The sequence below is a fragment of the Lolium perenne genome, chromosome 2 (genome assembly GCF_019359855.2).
Source record: "Lolium perenne isolate Kyuss_39 chromosome 2, Kyuss_2.0, whole genome shotgun sequence".
Classification (NCBI taxonomy): domain Eukaryota; kingdom Viridiplantae; phylum Streptophyta; class Magnoliopsida; order Poales; family Poaceae; genus Lolium; species Lolium perenne.
The window spans coordinates 151,655,952-151,678,157 of record NC_067245.2 but is presented as its reverse complement, the minus strand read 5'-3'; the positions used below and the strand labels follow the sequence as shown (position 1 = coordinate 151,678,157).

At 43.0% G+C, this 22,206-nt stretch overlaps 1 long non-coding RNA gene across 2 annotated transcripts; it reads left to right on the top strand.

Moving 5' to 3' along the window:
• Positions 1-4,823: 4,823 nt before the first annotated feature.
• Positions 4,824-8,286, top strand: LOC127321901 (uncharacterized). 2 transcript variants are annotated; one of them, XR_007864397.1, is made up of 2 exons: positions 4,824-7,427; positions 7,846-8,286. It is a non-coding gene; the product is annotated as an uncharacterized lncRNA (long non-coding RNA). The 2 variants fall into 2 exon arrangements; XR_007864396.1 differs by having other exon boundaries at positions 4,824-7,650.
• Positions 8,287-22,206: the final 13,920 nt, after the last annotated feature.

Sequence of the window (22,206 nt, the reverse complement as noted above, 5' to 3'; positions counted from 1 at the left end):
TAACTCTCTTAGATGTTCGCTAAAACTCGTAATTCAAATATTTCCACCATGATCCAATCATAGATATTTGATTTTTCTATTACGATGATTTCCACTTCATGCTGAAATTTATTTGAATCATATTCAAATGTTTCAAACTTTTCCTTATTGAATATATCCACATATATACTCAATTCATTGTTTGAAAGTTTTCATGAAGTAGAAGAATCTCCCGCACACAACTATGCTCAGTGAACCACATACATCATTATGTATTTTTCCACTAAGTTTGTTGCCCGTTCAACTCTTGGCCTATGAACGGTATTTTAATCATTCTCTTTAGAAAAGATTTGTAAGCACCAAATGATTCAAAAATCAAATGACTCCAAAAATCCATTTGCATGGAGTTCCTTCATGCATTCCTTTCTAACATGACCTAAATGGCGGTTCCACAAATAAGTGGAATTCAAATTATTTGCCTTATGGCATTTTAGCGTCAGTGTTATGTATGTGTGTTTCACCATTAAGATTTATAATAACTTATCCATCGTACATGGAGTAATGTCATAATTTAAACAACTCATTGTTTTTATTTGACCAGAGCAAAATAACAATTTATTAAGCTCTTTATTATAAATTCTAAGGGCTAGATAAAATGCCAATGACGAACATAATAACACTTTATTTTTGTTCCTGACGTGCATTCCTATCATATTTCTTGTCAGTCACTTAGGCCATTGTATTCTTGTATTGCGTTGTTTTGTATGACACTTCATACCAACCAATATAGTACTAATACCCAAGAATTTCATAGTGTGAGTTAACTAGGAATACAACCATAACATGTATATCATTTATATATACCTGAGCTAGACTTTCTAGTCTTCTCTTTTCTTTTTGCCAAAATATCTTTTGCAGTTTCTCTTTTAGCTTTCCTCATTATTCAGAAAAACACTTCAACATCATTAACTTCTAGGTTTGTTGGTCAAATACCAATAACCTTGAGGTTCTTACTTTGAAATTGATCATCATATGACAAGTGTTCCAGATTTCACTATTAGTAACTTTGTAATATGATGAACAATTTCACTCATAATTTTATCCATCATATCATGACGACTTTCCGAGACCATGTCTGTACATGCTAGGCTCGTAAAGTTTTAACCTTGATATTTGCATGTGCAAATCTAGCTTGCACCCGTTTTATGCACACGTAGAATCTATCACACCCGATCATCACGTGATGCTTCGAAACGACGAGTCTTAGTAACGGTGCATATTTAAGGATGGTCACTTCATGGATATGCGAATATCGTTAGTGCCCCAATAGTTGGAGGATTGTGACGCCTTGCGTCTTCAACCTTCGTACATTCCCATAAAACTTATGAGTTTATGTAGTCTCACCAAACTTTATTCTATCATCTTGCAATAAGGTCTTAGATATCACATATATCTCATACCTTGATTATTTCTGAAAACTAAATTTTCAGCTCCTTACTTTTCAAACATATTTGAACTAAAAGTTTCACGGAGACAAGATAACTTTAGGTACTAATTGAAATCATAGCTCTTTGAATCAACAATGTGAGGTTTACTAAAAGTTTGCAATAGGACTTAATCAATTCTTGATTCTTTAACAATACGGTACCAATCCGTAAAGTTTCTCATCAGATTTTAACAGTATTTCTATCTCAGTAACAAGACTAGCGCATAGTAGTAAACGGATGCCAATACTACAAAATTAATTCAAAATACTACTCAGACTATGTTTATGATAATTAGTTCATATTTTAATCTAATTACTAATGAACTCCCACTTAATACAACATCCCTCATAGTTATTAAGTGGTACACGATCCAAATTCACTACACCAAAAACCGATCATCACGTGAGATGATGTAGCTTCAATGGTGAACATCAACATGTTGATCATATCATCCATATGACTCGTGTTCAACCTTTCGGTTTCCGTTGTCCCGAGGCCATGTCTGTACATGCTAGGCTCGTCAAGCAAACCTAAGTATTCCGCGTGTGCAACATGGCTTACACCCGTTGTATGTGAATCGTTGAATCTATCACATCCGATCATCACGAGATGCTTCGAAACGACGAACTGTTACAACGGTGCATACGAGGGGAGAACATTTTATTATCTTGATATTAATGTGAGGGATCATCTTATAATGCTACCGTCGCGATCTAAGCAAAATAAGATGCATAAAGGATTAACATCACATGCAGTTCATATGTGATATGATATGGCCCTTTTGTCTTTGCGCCTTTTGATCTTCATCTCCAAAGCACGGACATGATCTCCATCATCTTCGGGCATGATCTCCATCATCGTCGGGCATGATCTCCATCATCGTCGGCGTAGTGTCAAGGTCCATGGCGCCGTCTTCATGGTTGTTCACCTCATGTAGCAACTATTACAACTACTTTGAAATACTACTCAACATGAAAATTAAAGACAACCATAAGGCTCCTGCCGGTTGCCACAATGCAATAATGATCATCTCATACATATTCATCATCATATCATGGCCATATCACATCACCAAACCCTGCAAAAACAAGTTAGACGTCTCTAATTTGGTTTGCATATTTTACGTGGTTTAGGGTTTTCGAGAGAGATCTAATCTACCTACGAACATGAACCACAACGGTGATACTAATGTTGTCAATAGAAGAGTAAATTGAATCTTCACTATAGTAGGAGAGACAGACACCCGCAAAGCCTCTTATGCAATACAAGTTGCATGTCGAACGAGGAACAAGTCTCATGAATGCGGTCATGTAAATTTAGTCCGAGCCGCTTCATCCCACTATGCCATAAAGATGCAAAGTACTCAAACTAAAGATAACAAGAGCATCAACGCCCACAAACCATTGTGTTCTACTCGTGCAACCATCTATGCATAGACACGGCTCTGATACCACTGTAGGATAACGTTGCATAGAAAACAAAAATTTTCCTACGGCGAACACGCAATCCAAGCCAAGATGCAATCTAGAAGACGGTAGCAACGAGGGGGTATCGAGTCTCACCCTTGAAGAGATTCCAAAGCCTACAAGATGAGGCTCTTGTTGCTGCGGTAGACGATCACTTGCCGCTTGCAAAAGCGCGTAGAAGATCTTGATCACGATCGGTTCCGGCGCCACGAACGGGCAGCACCTCCGTACTCGGTCACACGTTCGGTTGTTGATGAAGACGACGTCCACCTCCCCGTTCCAGCGGGCAGCGGAAGTAGTAGCTCCTCTTGAATCCGACAGCACGACGGCGTGGTGTCGGTGGTGGTGGAGAAATCCGGCGGAGCTTCGCTTAAGCGTGCGGGATATGGTGGAGGAGAGAGAGACCGCTAGGGTTTGGGGAGAGGGGCGCCGGCTAGGGCACCCTTGAGGGGTGCGGCCATGGTGGTGGCTTGAGTAGCCGGCCAGCCCCTCTCTCCCCCTCTTTATATAGGTGGAAGCCCCAAGGCTTAGGTCAAAGAGTCCGAATAAGACCCCAACCAAAACCTTCCAAGTGTCCAAACCTAGGGGGAGTGGGACTCCCCCCTTTCCTTGGTGGGGTGGCCGGCCACCATGGTGGGGAGTCCACTTGGGACTCCTCCTCCCTTAGGTTGGCCGGCCAAGGTGGGTGGAGTCCCTTTGGGACTCCACCTTCCATCCTTATTTCTTCCGGACTTTTCTAGAACCTTCTAGAACCTTCCGTAGAACCTTCCGGATCATTTTAATTCACATAAAATGACTTCCCATATATGAATCTTATTCTCCGGACCATTCCGGAACTCCTCGTGATGTCCGGGATCTCATCCGTGACTCCGAACAAACATTCGAACTCCATTCCATATTCAAGTACTACCATTTCAACATCCAACTTTAAGTGTGTCACCCTACGGTTCGTGAACTATGCGGACATGGTTGAGTACTCACTCCGACCAATAACCAATAGCGGGATCTGGAGATCCATAATGGCTCCCACATATTCAACGATGACTTTAGTGATCGAATGAACCATTCACATACATTACCAATTCCCTTTGTCTCGCGATATTTTACTTGTCCGAGGTTTGATCTTCGGTATCACTCTATACCTTGTTCAACCTCGTCTCCTGACAAGTACTCTTTACTAAATACCGTGGTATGTGGTCTCTTATGAACTCATTCATATGCTTGCAAGACATTAGACGACATTCCACCGAGAGGGCCTAGAGTATATCTATCCGTCATCGGGATGGACAAATCCCACTGTTGATCCATATGCCTCAACTCATACTTTCCGGATACTTAATCCCACCTTTATAGCCACCCATTTACGCAGTGGTGTTTGGTGTAATCAAAGTACCTTTCCGGTATAAGTGATTTACATGATCTCATGGTCATAAGGACTAGGTAACTATGTATTGAAAGCTAATAGCAAATAACTTAATGACGAGATCTTATGCTACGCTTAATTGGGTGTGTCCATTACATCATTCATATAATGATATAACCTTGTTATTAATAACATCCAATGTTCATGATTATGAAACTAATCATCCATTAATCAACAAGCTAGTTTAAGAGGCATACTAGGGACTTCTTGTTGTCTACATATCACACATGTACTAATGTTTCGGTTAATACAATTATAGCATGATATATAAACATTTATCATAAACATAAAGATATAAATAATAACCACTTTATTATTGCCTCTAGGGCATATCTCCTTCAGTCTTCTCCTCACGAATGACTTGACTTCTACGCGAAATACCGCATACTGAGAGAGGCAGGCAACCGAAAGTCAATTCCATCAAGATCATCAGATCTTATCTTATACCCCGAAAGTCAATTCCATCAAGGTAATCAGATCTTATCTTATAGCAGTCAATACTTATTGCTTACCAAGGCTGCTTGGTGATATTCTGCTGATTTGCAGCGGATAATCTAATACTTGCCTGGGCACTGTCCTGTCTTAGGCGGTGCTCACGTGTCTGGCTCGTTGGATCCCGATCGACCGGCCTGAAATAAGCGGGGCTAACATCTAAAGCAACGACATCGCACTTTCCCCATTCCCCTCCCCACCCTCTCCCGCATCGGGCTCCCCTTCTCGATCTCCACCTCTGAATCTGCGTCGTCGGCGGCGAGCCGTCCGACGGGAAGCCTCGGTGGAGCCCCCTGGTCGGTGTGAGCAGCGGTTGGAGGAGTTTCGACGCCGCGGACTAGCGGATCGACGCGTTTGGGGCCGGAGTCGCCGTGGTGAGAGGGTCGCGGACTAGCGGATCGACGCGTTTGGGGCCGGAGTCGCCGTGGTGAGAGGGTCCTTCAACGGCTCGGCGCCCTACTCCGCCGGATCTCCGTGCTTGTCTGCCGACGGCGCGGGTAAAGCCGGTGGAGGCGGGTTCATGGCGTCCATCGCGAAGCTGCAGAAGATGATGGTGGAGGAGGTTGGGGATGATCAGAATGCACGAGTTCCTGTGCGCGTGCGGGGCGGCGGAGGCGGTGTGTGCCGCCGCGGTCGCTGGCGGCAGCAAGTGCGTCGACGGGGACGGCGCCGTCAAGGTCAAAGCGGACGAGCTCAAGGTGTGGCTGGACCTGCTCCCGACCAGCACCAACGGGTTGGTGTGCCAGCTGGATGACTTCCTGGACGGCATTGTGGGGTGCGGAAGGAGTTGTCCGATCTCTGCATCCAACATTGAATTTCCACGGACGAACGAATGATGATGACCCCTGGAATCTTGTCAACTGCTTGCAACGCGTGGTGGCAAGTAAAGCAACTCCTCGCTGAATGCCCTTTCATCGGCGGTCATGGTGAGCAGCAACCAATTTGTGCATGTGCGCAATGGTGAAACTTTTCTGTCGCATATGATCTCTACACATAGTTCAGTTTCATATCCTATGTAGATAGTATTTCTATAGTGTAGAACCATCTGTATGTGCTATGTGCATACCTTATCTTTCTGCGGTGTAGTTTTTCTGAGTTTTTTTACACTTGGGATGTAGTTTAGCGCTTCAGTGTGTGTTATTCCAACTAAGATTAATATAGAACAATGTAATTATGTTTAAATCAGGTTAGTTAATTCTGCGTGTACCATGATGAACTTTCTTTATGTATACACCGGAATGTTATTATGCTCATGTAAGGATGTTGTTTTTTGTAGTTATCCTTACATTAAGATGTATTTTTTTATCAAACATGCCTGGGAGTATCATTTCTATTAGGAAGAAAGCGCTAAGAAAGCACAAGCAACTTCTATCGCTCGGTTGGTTCGGTGCTAGCGTTTTGCTCGATGCAAGATTGGAGCTGGTGGTGTTCTATCACCTTTTTATTTGGTAACTACTCTCTATCTATGTCCATCATTAGAGAGTGAGACCATTTAGATAGAAATGAACCTACTGACCCAATCTGATTGCTTCTCCCATTTGTTTGGTATTCATCTGTGGTTGAAAACTTGCATCTTGGGAGATAAATCTCTGCACTTTGTACTGTGTTGGTGGTAGTCTCTGCTGGCAATATGTTGTTGTAGCTCTAGAAAAGATGGCATGTAAAAGTTTATCAACACTACCAAGGTTGCAGTCGACCGATCCTCTGAATTTTTGGTTCAACTAGCTTTGAGTTTATGTTGATATTTCTTGGGAAGAAACTATGCTTATTAATGTTTTTTCGCAAATACTCGTGGATGTAAAAAACCTATAAAACCATGAGTATTATATGTTATTCTTGTGTATGCACAATGTATGCTTTTTTACACCTAGAGTTTTTAATTTTATTGCAAAGTGGGTGTTACTGTATAATCTTAGGCTGTAAAATTTGTATATTAATTACATCTTGTTCATATGGATGTACAGGATGTACTTTTATACTCAAAGGTTACAAGGTAGAATTTTTCAAGTTTTTATAGATCTAACAATCCATGTTTTATTTGTATGTAATTTTATACACAGGATGTAAAATCATGAATATTGTATGTAATTTCTATGCACATAGGATGTATATTTTTTTCTCTTAAAGTTTTTTGATCATATCATGCATAAACAGGATGTATTTTTTCTCAAATTTTTACATCGTAATCCATGTTCACGGAATTATAGATTTTTAATGGGTTTCTAATGCATAAATCATTGAATATCTTATTTAATTCTTGCAAGATTTAAATTTCAGCCATAGTTACATAGTTGCCTTTGCTAGTTCGTGTATTAGGATGTATTAATTTTGGTTTTGTAGTTGGGGTAACAGCATGAGTATTTTTTTGCCATGGTCCAAATAAACTTCTGCCATGATAGAATGTAAATTACTAGGAAAAATAACATCTATATTTTTTTACTTTTTGCAGGAGTGCCCAATTTTCAAGTAGTTTTGTCTAGTGGAGACTTATTCTGTGTTAACTGAAATCTTTCGTCTCCTTCAGAGTCTTAACTTCACAATGTATGCACTGTTTCAACCCATGTGTCTGCAGACGGGTAGGTAAGGCCTGATTGGTTGCTAGCAGCGTTTTCCTGCACCTGGGGAGATTTTCTCCTTGGAGCCATGTTCAACTGAGCCAAATCTAAAACCATGTTGTGCATATTGATTGATTGCTAACAATTTATTTTTCGGCTCCGAGGGAGAAACAGAAGTTCGTGTTTGGTTGGCAACAAAGATGAATTTTCGTGTCGTGCACGACGTTTGGATGCGTGCACGCAAAGATGTATTTTTTCTATATAATACATTTGCTATTTTCCTTTTAACTTAACAATCTGGTGTGATTTGGAAATAACAACTGTACGTGTAAAACTGGATGTTGCAATTTTACAACTAAGTAAAACTGGATGTAATTTTGCAATATAAACACATCATCTTTTTATTTGTTTGATTCTGAACTCTACTATTATTTTTTCTCCAGGGGCTGGGATCATGCATTTGTTTTTTACATCCCTGAAGTGTAGAAGCCAGATGGTGCTGGTTTTTCACCACATGGTGCAGCAACAAAGGAAAAGTTACATAAGTAGTGACCAAATTTTTTGCCTCGCTGGATCCGAAGATTATTTCCCCTACCAATACAAAAAAATGGTGCATTTTCTAGGGCACGTACTTATGAAACGTACACAAACTATGTCATTAAGGTTTTAGTGCCTTTTTGCTTTAAGTTTTATATAATTTGGTTTTCATGATTATCGATAGTACTTGGGAGGCATTTTGTTCATCCTTGTTTCCCTTGAGTTTTAGCTTGATGATGTAATAATGTTGATATATTTACATCTAGCCGCAGCATGAGGATTATTGTATCTTTTTTCCCTGAGTTTTTCAAGGGGGTGCCGGGAAAAAGGGCATGTTTGGTTGATCACTCGAGCCAACTTTCAGCTACCGAGGATTGGTAAGCTTTTCGTGGTTGCTTCTTTCACGTGCCAGAAAAACTGAGCTATGCGCACTGGAGAAAGGAAGAGCCGTGGCAGACTAGAACTTTCCATTTATGGAACACGCAGTGACAGTTGCATGATTCTTTCTATATTAGGGAGGGGCACCGTGTAAGACCATTTCGTGCGCGCGCACCGTGTAGCCAGACCCATATATAAACTGGCAGGATTTACTTTTTTTTTTTTTTTTGAACTTAACTGGCAGGATTTACTTAGCGATTGTCTCAGCTGGTTCGCATGAATTAACTGTAAATCCCGCGTGTGTCTTGGCCCATTGATGCGAACCAGGTTCGCAGTCACATGGCCCAGACCGATTTTGTACATATCGAATCCCTTGTATTTCTCCTCCAAATTCCTTGTATTTCCCCAATCGACGGATTTGTGAGTTGTTTTCCGCTGTGTTCTTGCGCGAGCACCAACAACACACAAACTGGATTTCTAGACCGCCACTACCGGCAGCTATCAAGCGGTACTACCGGACACCACCTTGCGGCACCACCGGGAGCCACCAACAGCCGCATCATCTCGCACCGCCGCTGCTTCCCATCAACCGAGCCACCGCGCCGCCGCTCTTTTCCCCGCCTTCGCTTTCGCCGCGCGCTAAAAGCATCTCCAACAGGCGCGCTAAAAGTCCCGCGCGGCAAAAAAAATCGCCGGTTTGCCGCGCGCGGGCGCTGCCGCGCTGCTCCAGCGGAGGCGGGAAAACGGCGCGCGCGCTAAAACTTTTGCCGCCCACGCGCTTTCGCGCTATCCCGCGCGGGAAATCTGCCGCGTGTGCTGCCGCGCGCGCTATAAACACGACACGCGCGAAGCGGCCAACTGCCATTCCTCCCACGCGTCTTCGCCTCCGTCCGTCTCTCTCCCCGCCTCTCTCCCTCCCGCGCCGCTCCGCCTCCGGCCGTTCCGCCTCCACGCGAAGATGCCTCCGCGCCGCCGCCCCCCCTCCGGCTACCACGGCGTTCGGGCGCGGCCGAGCGGCCGATTCGATGCGGAAATCCGTTCCGGCGAGGAGCAGATCCGCCTCGGCACCTTCGACACCGCGCACGAGGCGGCGCGGGCCTACGACGCCGTCGCGTGGCGGCTAGGCCGCTCCCGCCGCGCGATGAACTTCCACGACGTGTTCACGCGGGAGCAGGCGGAGATGCTCGCGCCGCCGCCGCCGATGATCACACGGGAGGAGCAGCGCCGACAGCGGGAGCTGGAACAGCGCCTTCTCATCGCCGAGCGCGACGAGGCGCTTCGCCTTGAATGGGCGCGCCGCTTCCCCGAGGATGTCGCCGCCACGGCGGCCTTCTACGCGGAGAAGGAGCAGAAGGAGGAGGAGGAGGAGAAGGCGGCGGCGAAGGCGAAGAAAAAAGCTTCCCGCGACAAGCGCTGCGCCGAGTCCGCGGTGAGGAAGGCGGCGAGGGCCGCGAAGGCGGCGAGGAAGGAGGAGGAAAAGAAGGACGGCGCAGGGCCGTCGACCATCGTCCTCTCCTCCTCCTCCTTGATACGTCCAAAACGTATCTACTTTCCCGAACACTTTTGCTATTGTTTTGCCTCTAATTTGTGTATTTTGGATGCAACTAACATGGACTAACGCTGTTTTCAACAGAACTGTTCTGGTGTCTCGTTTTTGTGCAGAAATCCAACTTTCGGGAAAATCCTCGGAATTTATGCAGAAGGCCCTATTTTCCCAGAATACTGACGGAGCCAGAAGGACAAGTAAGGTGGAGGCCCGAGGGCCCCACACCATAAGGCAGCGCGGCCTAGGGGGGGCCGCGCGGCCCTATGGTGTGGCCCCCTCGGCCGGCCTCCGACGCCCTCCTTCGGACTACTTATTGGCCTCGACCTAAAAACGCACGGAGAGAAGTCGAAATCGCCAGAAAGCCTCCAGAACGCCGCCACATCGCGAAACTCCGTCGCGGGAGCCAGAAGTCTCCGTTCTGGCACTCCGCCGGGACGGGGAATTGGAGGAGATCATCGCCATCATCACCGCCAACGCCTCTCCATCAACCAGCCATGCTTCCCCCATCCATGTGTGAGTAATTCCCCCTCTGTAGGCCGAAGGGGATGGTATGGATTGGATGAGATTGGTCATGTAATAGCATAAGATTGTTAGGGCATAGTGCCTAGTGTCCGTAATTGGTACTTTGATGATATTGTTGCAACTTGCTATGCTTAATGCTTGTCACTAGGGCCCGAGTGCCATGATCTCAGATCTGAACATGTTATTGCTTCATCATGATATTCATTGTTTATTGATCTTACCTGCAAGTTGTATACACATGTCGCTGTCCGGAACCGATGGCTCCGAAGTGACAGAAATCGGGACAACCGGAGGGAATGGTAGTGATGTGAGGATCACATGTGTTCACGGAGTGTTAATGCTTTGCTCCGGTACTCTATTAAAAGGAGTACCTTAATATCCAGTAGTTTCCCTTGAGGCCCGGCTGCCACCGGCTGGTAGGACAAAAGATGTTGTGCAAGTTTCTCATTGCGAGCACGTACGACTATAATTGGAACACATGCCTATTGATTGCTTTGTGCTTGGACACCGTTTTATTATCTGCAAATGCCCTGCTATGATTGTTACATGAGTTTCTCTCATCCATGCAACGCCCGTCATCCGTCCCCGTGCCTACAGTATTTTAATCCTGCTGTTTACTAAAATCACTACTGCTGTCTTTGTTACTCGCTGTTATTTCACTATCGCTACTGCTATAAAACTGTGACGACAGATAAACTCTTGCGAGCTAGTCTGTTTCCAGGTGCAGCTGAATTGACAACTCCGCTGTTAATGCTTTCAAGTATTCTTTGTCTCCCCTTGTGTCGAATCAATAAATTGGGTTTTACTTCCCTCGAAGACTGTTGCGATCCCCTATACTTGTGGGTCATCAAGACTATTTTCTGGCGCCGTTGCCGGGGAGCATAGCTTTATTTGGAAGTTCACTTGGATTGATATTGTTCGCTGCAAATTCTCCATCATGGGTAAACCTCGCGATACTAAGGTCGCCATATTACCATCCACTACAAGAAAAGGTACAACTCTGAGTACCTCTGCTGCTCTTGATTCACCATCTGTGATTGATAAACTTGTTTCACCGCCACATGCTTCACATGCGGGTACTTCTGCTGAATCTGAAAACTCTCATAATATTAATAATATTTCTGCTGTGCTTGATGATAGTGGTTCATTGGGATCCTTTCTAGATGCTACGATTGCTAGGTCTAGACAAATTGAAAATACTGAAACTCCTAATGCTACTACACCTGTTAATTCACCTGAACTTGATTATTCTAGTGATGATCCTAATGAAGATTATGTGGAGCTTAATGATGATTTTATTGAAAAATGCAATGCTACTACTGATGCAAGAAAAATTTAAAAGTTGCTTGCAGAACATGCTGTTAGATATAAACTGTCTCCTGATCCTAAGTTTGCCACATCTCCTATAAACATTAAGGATAAAGATTATGATTTTTCTCTTGATTTATCTCATATAGCTATTGTTGAGAAAACACCCTTTTGTGGTACTGAAAAAGAAAGTGCTATTGAACACATGATTGAGCTATCTACTCTGAGTAGCTTGTTTTCTGATGATGTTAAGAAGCGTACTTACTTTGTTGCTAAAATCTTTCCATTCTCATTAAAGGATGACGCTAAAACTTGGTATAATAGTTTGCCACCTAATTCTATTAAAAGTCCAAAAGAATTGCTTGATGTTTTCTTCCGTAAATACTTTCCTGCTAGTGCTCAACATATTGCTTTGCAGAGAATCTATAACTTTGACTAGGGAGATGGAGAGAAATTGCCTGAGGCTTGGGCGAGATTTTGCTCTCTTATTAGAGCTCGGCCTGATCATGATTTGGAAAAGCATGATTTACTTGATATATTTTATAGTGGACTAACCATTGAGTCTAGGGCATACCTGGATAGTTGTGCTGGTTGTGTTTTCAGGAAAAGAACTCCAGACGACGCTGAAGAATTATTGGCTAAAATAGGCCGGAATCATGATGATTGGACTACGCCTGAACCAACTCCAACGCCAATATTAAAGAAGAGGGGTTTAATTAAATTGAATGATGAAGATATGAGGGAAGCCAAGAAGTCTCTCAAAGAGAAAGGTAATAAATCTGAAGATGTGAAGAATCTTCCTCCCATGGAAGATATATGTGAGATAATTCCCCCTTCATCCATGATTGAGGTAAACTCCCTTCAACGCTTTACTAGGGAAGATATTTCGTATTCGAAACCTCCTGCACAATGCTTAGATGAGTTTGATAATTATATTGTTAAGCAAGAAAATTTTAATATGAGAGTAGAGAATCATTTAATGGAAAATTCTCGAGCTATTAGTGAATTGCATGATATTGTAGAGAGAACCTCCAATGATGTTAAGATGCTTGTTAAACATTTTCATATGGTTCAAACTCAAATTGATCAACTCACTAAAGTGCAAAATGACTTGTTGGGGAATAATTCTAAAGAAAAACATGCTTATGAAGTAACAACTAGAGGCGGTGTTTCTACTCAGGATCCTTTATATCCTGAGGGACATCCCAAAAGAGTTGAACAAGATTCTCAACGAACTAAAACTAGTGCTCCATCTAAGAAAAAGAAAAAGAAACATAAGAATGTTGTAGAATCCTCTGAACCTGTTAATGATCCTAATAGTATTTCTATTTCTGATGCTGAAACTGAAAGTGGTAATGAACATGATAAAGATAATGATAAGAATGATGCTTCTGATAAAGAAGATGTTGAAAAAGAACCTGAAAAGCATGCTAAAAATAAAAAGTACACTAAAGAAGATTTTATTGCTGAGAAACATGGTAATGAAAGAGAACCTTGGGTTCAAAAGCAAATGCCTTTTCCTGCTAAGAAACTAAAATCAAAGGAAGAAGAACACTATAATAAATTTTGCGATTGGATGAAACCTTTATTCTTGCAAATCCCTTTGACTGATGCTATTAAATTGCCTCCTTATTCAAAATATATGAAAGATATTGTTACTAACAAAAGGAAAATCCCCAATGAGGAAATTTCCACTATGCTTGCTAATTACTCTTTCAATGGCAAAGTTCCAAAGAAGTTGGGCGATCCAGGTATACCTACTATTCCTTGTTCTATTAAGAATAATTATGTTAAAACTGCTCTATGTGACTTGGGAGCCGGTGTTAGTGTTATGCCTTTTTCTCTTTATAAGAGGCTTTATCTAGATAAGTTGATACCTACTGATATATCTTTGCAAATGGCTGATAAATCTACTGCTATTCCTGTTGGTATATGTGAGGATGTTCCTGTTCAAGTTACTATTAACTGCTTGATATTAACTGATTTTGTTGTGTTGGAAATGCCTGAAGATGATAATATGTCTATTATTCTTGGGAGACCCTTTCTTAACACCGCAGGGGCTGTTATTGATTGCAATAAAGGAAAGGTTACTTTCAATGTTGATGATAAAGAGCATACCGTCTATTTCCCCAAGAAGATTGATAAAGTATGTGGAGTCAATACTATTTCTAATGTGAGAACTATCAAAGTTGGAACTATTGATTGTCCTATATATGAGCCTAAAGAAGAATATCAAACTCTCGTGATTGGATCCATATCAATACAATTCAAGGTAACATGATTGATTTGAGGTTTATTTCTTCTTATGCTATGTAAAATTTATTTGGTGGCAAGACTTGATCAACCTTGTTAACAAATACTTTTTATATGCATAGAGGAGGTAAACAACATCTCTTTCTTCCTCCATTTGCTCTAGTTGCTGTAGCACTTTTAATTTGCAAAGTTCCTTAGTTAATTGGAGATTTCAAAATTTTTCCTGGCCAGTAATAATAAACTTAATACCCAGAAATGTGCATTTTTCAAAGTTTTCAAAAATTCCCAAAAATTATACCGTTGGTCCTATTTTTCAAAGAGGCACCTGGGAGCACCAGAGGATGACCTGTGGGGCACCCCAGGGTGCCACACCACAGGCCGGCGCGGCCAAGGAGGGGGGCGCGCCACCCTGTGGTGTGGGCCCCTCCTTGCCCCACTATCTCATCTCTTTCTCCCAGCATCTTCTCTCTCCCGAAAAAAACTCGAACCAGCTTTCTCTCACTCGCGTTTTTGCTCAAGAGCTCAGGATTTTTCGATCTCTTTGCTCAGCCCAGATTTCTGTCTGAAATTTGGCACATTTGCTCTCCGGTATGTGACTCCTCCGCCTATCCAAGTAGAATTTTGTTTGGTTGAGTATATCTTGAATATTTTGCTGCTGTAGGTAACATGTTTAGTGAGCTTGCATGCTTGTTCTAAGTTGTATAAACTAGTTTTGATGCATGATTAGTACTCTAGCAAGTTCCTATAGTAGTTCCCCTTGATTATATGTCACCAAATCAAATTTTATATTATTTGTTGAAAATTTCAGAAAATGGAGTGGAATAGATATCAACTTAACCAACAAGAATTGGAGGTCCAACAAGTTATGAGAGTGAACCGTGAAGAGGGAGTATACCCCTCTTACTACCCGTGCGCGGATTTCATGAGAAGCGCGGGAATATTGGAAGATGTTCGGAGTCTAATTTCTCGTGCAGGGATGAGTGATTTTGTTGAAGGAGACCAAGCCAATATGCAAAATTAACTATGTCTGTTTTGCAGGACTTTAAGTTCAATTGGTCGCGATCTAACCCCACGGTTCAGTATAAAATTTACAATAAAGCTGTCAACTTGCCATTCAGTGATTTTTGTGCAGCAATTAGAGTACCGCAATGGGGATCATGCGAGAAGATAAGGGGATCGCCGCAAGAACTTTTAAGCCTCTTCAAGATGATTTGCTGTGGGAGGAGTTTCTCAGAGGATAGTGGTAAAATCACTAGCATTCAGCTCCCAGCTATCCGCTACTTTGCTTATTTCATTACTAAATGCGTTCTTGCTAGAAGGATTGGTGGTAGACTATCTATTCTGGATTTAGCTTTTCTAGCTGCGGCACTGCAAAGTAGTAGGACTTATAATTTGGGGGCGTTGATAGATTATAGACTTGCCACTAACCGTGAGAAAGGTGGAATTTGTGGAGGTCTCATCGCCTCTCGTTTACTAGCTTTGCATAATGTAGAACCTCATCATCTTGACATTCCACTTTCCATAGAAAAACTTGACATAGTCTCTATGATTAGACATGAATTTGTTTCTGACTCCTCCAACTTGGGTAACCTGTTTTACAAGATGACATTTTATAAGAAAGTCTGGAGAATAACTAAGAAAACTGAGAAACTAGTAAGATTGCCTGCGCCTGTTCTGCTTAACCTTGATTCCAGGGAAGATTGGTCGGTCACAGAAGGTGCACTGAATGCACACATAGAGGGAGGAGGCCATCATGCAAGAGACAACACGGAGGAGGCCGAGGAACACCTCGACTCATCATCCGATGCAGCAAGTTCCTCGCATCAACATGTTGGGTATGTGGAGCCTCCACGCTTTTCTTCTGCACAGGAACTTTACTATGACTACGCCATGAATTATCCACCGGCGAGGAACAGCGACCCTCGTTGGGGTTGAACTCCACTTAGGCCAAAAGCCTAAGCTTGGGGGGAGGTATACCAGCATCACTTATTCTTTGCATATTATGATTGCTGGATACTTGTATATACTTGTTTTGTTTGTTTGAGTGATTTTCTAATGAGAGGAAGATGATATTTGGGGAAGTGCTGCCTGAAAACAGATTCTGGACTGTTACCGTAAAAATTCTCAAAAATAGCCAGAATAGTATTTTGCGAAGCCAATTTTTGTGCATGTTCCCCAGGTTGTTATCTAACTTTCATTAGTTGAACACTTTTCAATTTGAGCAGTGGAAGAATTTATTAAAAATCGGGTACTGTACTGCTATCAAGATTGACGAATTTCTGCTGCTTTGTGTTTATGTGAGTTTTCTAGCTTGCTATTTCTTGTTTTTGCTTTGTTTCTTTCCCAAAACACAAAAAGACCAAAAATATTTCTGTTGTTTCTCTTCACCATTTGTTTGTTTTGGTTTCTTGTATTTGTTTCGCTTTATTTGCTATTGCTAGTTTGCTATAAGAAAACCCAAAAAGATTTTGCTTTGTTCGCTTGTTTCCTTTTGTTCTTGTTTCCAAATTCGAAAACACCAAAAATATTTGCTGTTCTTCTTTGGTTTGTAAAGTTCATCTTGAGTTCAATGGTCTTCGGTGGCTGGAGCATGGTTTTCATTTCATATTATCCAAGCTATACAAGTGAAAAGGCAATAATGACGATCTACGACAATCTGATTGTGGTGAGAGGCTGGTATGAACTCTATTTGTTTCATTTTTGTACATATACTCATCCATGTGAGCATGCTTAGTTGGTTCATGTGAAGTATATGTTACTTGAGAAAGTCTAGTAGTTCATGATCTCTCATGTTTAGCTCCAATTTATTAATATGAGTAGAATGTCATGGATGTTTGCTTGCATTGTTTTATTCATAAGTAAGTATGGCATTGTGGTATCCTCCTCTGAATAATTCATTTATATCGACTTGGCACATGCTCACGCATGCATATGACTGAACCAAAGTCAATTAAGCCTCGATGATTTATATTGCTTCAGAGTTCTTGTATCACTTTTATGCCTCCGTTAATTTATTTTGCCGCAAGCATGATTATGACGATTCTTGCTCTCTTGATTTGTCGCTCCCTAGTCTTTTGCTAGCCTTCACTTGTACTGAGCGGGAACGCTGCTCGTGCTTCCAAACACCTGAAAACCAAGTTGTTCCAAAGTGTCCACCATAAATACCTATGCATGGCATTTCAAACCATTCCAAGTAAATTCTCATGCGCTACCTTTAAAACCTTCAAAATGCTTCTCAATTTGTGTTTATGTTTCATAGCTCATGAGGAAGTATGTGGTGTTTAGCTTTCAACCTTGTCATTTACTTTTGACGGACCCTCATATGGACTAGTGGCACATCCGCTTATCCAATAATTTTGCAAAAAGAGCTGGCAACGGGATTCCCAGTCCCAAATTAATTAACTTAAATAGACACTCCTCCATGGTTTGTGGTTGTTGGACGGCACCCGAAGGATTCGGTTAGCCATGGCTTGTGTAAGCAAAGGTTGGGGGGAGTGTCATCATCATAATAAAACTAAAATAAAAAGGCACTCCTTCATGGTATGTGATTGTTGGCAGGCACCCGAGGATTCGGTTAGCCATGGTTTGTGAAAGAAAGGTTGGAAGGAGTGCCAAATAAATATGAAATAATTCATGGGAGCCGCTCTTGGGAGTCCGGTTGGCAAGGTAGTTGGTGTACCCATTACCATTCGTTGACAACAACAAACACCTCTCAAAATAATTTTACTCCTGATTTCAAAAATGAAAAGCTCTAGCACATGTTAATCCCTGCTTCCCTCTGCGAAGGGTCAATCTTTTACTTTTGTGTTGTGTCTCCATTCTTTCTTTGAGCACTATCTTGAGAGCCCCAACTGTCATTCTTAGTATAATATGCTTGTCCCAAAATGTGATTGATTGTGGTATAACTTTGATGCTTCTATCTTTGACAATCACTACTTCTAGTCTTTCTATGAACTCCAGAGGTGCCCGGGCATTTATGTTTTGCCAATCAAATACAGGCAAGCGAGATACCACTTTATCATACTCTCTTATGAACATTGCAATCCTGCTTATATACATGATTCATGATGCTTATTATTAATTGTTGGTACCTCTCCATGATTGACATAGCTGTTAGATGATCTTATTTGCATGTATCTCATTATGAACTGCTTAAGTATTAGCCATAGCATGAGAATATATACATCATATGAGCAAATGTGTTCGTGAAAGTTCTTTTATCGCTCAGTTGTTAACTGAATTGCTTCAGGACAAGCAATAAGCTAAGCTTGGGGGGAGTTGATACGTCCAAAACGTATCTACTTTCCCGAACACTTTTGCTATTGTTTTGCCTCTAATTTGTGTATTTTGGATGCAACTAACATGGACTAACGCTGTTTTCAGCAGAACTGTTCTGGTGTCTCGTTTTTGTGCAGAAATCCAACTTTCGGGAAAATCCTCGGAATTTATGCAGAAGGCCCTATTTTCCCAGAATACTGACGGAGCCAGAAGGACAAGTAAGGTGGAGGCCCGAGGGACCCACACCATAAGGCGGCGCGGCCTAGGGGGGGCCGCGCGGCCCTATGGTGTGGCCCCCTCGGCCGGCCTCCGACGCCCTCCTTCGGACTACTTATTGGCCTCGACCAAAAAACGCACGGAGAGAATTCGAAATCGCCAGAAAGCCTCCAGAACGCCGCCACATCGCGAAACTCCGTCACGGGAGCCAGAAGTCTCCGTTCTGGCACTCCGCCGGGACGGGGAATTGGAGGAGATCATCGCCATCATCACCGCCAACGCCTCTCCATCAACCAGCCATGCTTCCCCCATCCATGTGTGAGTAATTCCCCCGCTGTAGGCCGAAGGGGATGGTAGGGATTGGATGAGATTGGTCATGTAATAGCATAAGATTGTTAGGGCATAGTGCCTAGTGTCCGTAATTGGTACTTTGATGATATTGTTGCAACTTGCTATGCTTAATGCTTGTCACTAGGGCCCGAGTGCCATGATCTCAGATCTGAACATGTTATTGCTTCATCATGATATTCATTGTTTATTGATCTTACCTGCAAGTTGTATACACATGTCGCTGTCCGGAACCGATGGCCCCGAAGTGACAGAAATCGGGACAACCGGAGGGAATGGTAGTGATGTGAGGATCACATGTGTTCACGGAGTGTTAATGCTTTGCTCCGGTACTCTATTAAAAGGAGTACCTTAATATCCAGTAGTTTCCCTTGAGGCCCGGCTGCCACCGGCTGGTAGGACAAAAGATGTTGTGCAAGTTTCTCATTGCGAGCACGTACGACTATAATTGGAACACATGCCTATTGATTGCTTTGTGCTTGGACACCGTTTTATTATCTGCAAATGCCCTGCTATGATTGTTACATGAGTTTCTCTCATCCATGCAACGCCCGTCATCCGTCCTCGTGCCTACAGTATTTTAATCCTGCTGTTTACTAAAATCACTACTGCTATCTTTGTTACTCTGCTGCTGTTATTTCACTACTGCTACTGCTATAAAACTGTTACTACTGATAAACTCTTGCGAGCTAGTCTGTTTCCAGGTGCAGCTGAATTGACAACTCCGCTATTAAGGCTTTCAAGTATTCTTTGTCTCCCCTTGTGTCGAATCAATAAATTGGGTTTTACTTCCCTCGAAGACTGTTGCGATCCCCTATACTTGTGGGTCATCACTCCTTCGAGTGGACGACGACGCCGGTGTCGAAGACGACTCCGAGCAGCTCGGACTTCGATTGGGAGTCGGACGAGTAGTTTGTTTGCTTTTAGTAGTTCTATATGTCGCATTGTATCGTTCAACTTTTAAATATATTCGTATTTTCGATGAAATTTCCATAGTTTGTTTGATTTAAATTTTTAAAAGAACGATCGGATTACAGTTTGTGCCGCGCGCTGCAAAATAGAGCCTCTGCCGGAGGTACGTTTTTCGCACAGCAACGCGCGCTGCAAAATAGAGCCTCTACCGCGGGCAAATTCGCTAACACGCGCTCTAGCGGTATACAGCGCGCCCAATCGCGGGTTTACACTGCGTCACGGTGGTCCTCTGGGTAGTGACAGGTAGGGTAGGCGGTGCCTAACGCGGTCGGGGCGCGGCGGTGTCTGTCAGCGTCCGCGGCGGGATTTCTTCTCCGTCTCTGGCAGCGGCGGTCACGGGTCACGGTCGTCTCCATGTCTGGCGGCTTCGTGCTCGTGCGGTGATGCTCAACCCGTCGAGAAGTGGTCCAGGGCGTGCTCGAGGTGGTGGCGCGGTGCGTGTCCAGTGTGCGTCCGTGGCGTGCACACGTGCGACGTCATCGGCATGGCGTCGCCATTCTGGACGCGCGTGTTCCAGCGATGGTCGGCGTCCTCCTCGACAACGGTGTGCATAGGCAGTGGTAGGGAGGTGAGGTGGAGCGATGGGGCACGGTGGTCGTGGCTGGGGAAGAAGGAAGAGGGGTGGGGCTCGACATGTGGCACATGGCCGGCATGGCCATGTCCATGCATGTTAGGGCTTCTCCTTAGGGTTGCTATGCAGGTAAGAGAGAGAGAGGGGACCAGGGGACCGTGTAGGGTCAAGTGGGGTATTAGGGTTAGGCCAAAACACTATTTGAAATAGTGTTGAAGATTTGATCTATTTGGAAAATTCAAATTCTTGCCAAATTTGGTTTAGGTCAAGTCGTTCCAAAATTTGAAAATTGTTGGTTTGGATGAGTTGTAATTGACCAGAGACAAACATAGGTGGTGGTGGAATTTAAAAATAAAAGAATTGCAAATTTGCAAAATGTGAGATTGTTGCACTTGTTAAAAAGTCTTAACTTTGCATGAGCATAGATTTTGATCCAAGATGATTTTGATATGGTGGTATTTACAAAAGTTGTTCACCTTGATGTGCTCTTGGATGTGGTGCAAAGAATTGGGAAAGTTTGGTTTGAAAATCTTGAAATCCAGGGGCTCAAAGTAGTGACTAGAATATAAATGGCAGATTTGACCATTATTCTATGTGAGCACAATTTGAGTTTGGATTTGATTTGATTTGTGTTTCTTTGATTCCAAAAGTTGTAATAAGTGTTTAGTAACATAATACAACTAATGGTGAAAGTCAATTTGGTATAAGGTAAAGATTTTCAAAAGATGGCATAAACCATATGTGAGGGTTTTAGGGTTTTCTTATTTGATTTCTTTCTCTTTTTAATTTGATTTGATTTGTGATCTTCTCTTGATCACTTTAGGGTTTTAGGGTTTAGCACAAAAACACATAAGAACTCATCATGGCATATCACACAAAATGCACCAGTCCTATGCATAGCTCTATATGCAAATAAAAGTTTTTGTTGGTTCTAAATTTTGGATCTCTGGAATTCTTATTCTTCCTTTTATTGAAATTTGGGATGTTACAAGCACTCAGGCTTGGAAAGCCTAACGTGAGCCTATGAGGTGGGTGTTGTGTGCTTGGGCGTGTCGAGCTGTTGCTTGGCCTACCCATAAGCTTGGGAATGCGAGGCGACCTCACGGTCCTTTGTAGTGACCTCATGCACATAAACCCCTCGTACTTGCGCGCTCTGGGTTTTCCTACTCCTGGGGCTTACACTTAGCCCCTCCAAAAACTTGAGAACATGCCTGCGTGCTATCCACTTGTGCCCTGACTCGATGGATGCTGCATCATAGAGTTCGAGAGGGTCACAGTTATCCTAATCAGCCGATAAGGCTTGCAGCTCTGCCACATATGCCATCACTGTCATGACCCCCTGGTGGAGATGGCGAATCTTCCCATCAATATGAGCAATGAACATGACATTGCCCTTACCAAAGTACTGGATGGACAAGGTCTTCCATATTTCAGCAGCTGTGGATAACCCCTCCATGGAACGCCCAATGGAGGGCACCACCGAGTTCAACAGCCACCCAATAAGCAGAGAGTTGACGGTTTTCCACTTCTTACCCTCAGCACTAGTCTTGTCTCCTGGTTCTTTGACAGTCCCCAATAAGTACCCATCAAGATCTGTCAACACCCAGATTTTTAAGTCCAGATGCCTATTATGCCATACATCGCAATCCCAGGAAGATTGTTTTTGTGAGACATAACAGTTGATATCACAGAACATCATTCATTACAAACCATAATAGTCTTACAACAAAGGATCTCATGATCCAAGTCTCACAACAAAAGTTGATCTAAGGATCAATTACAAAACACACAACGGAAGAAACGTGGTAGCGGTCCATCTGTTCCACATGCAATGCTTGATGTCAGGTGGTAGTCCTAGTTATCGTAGACATGCTG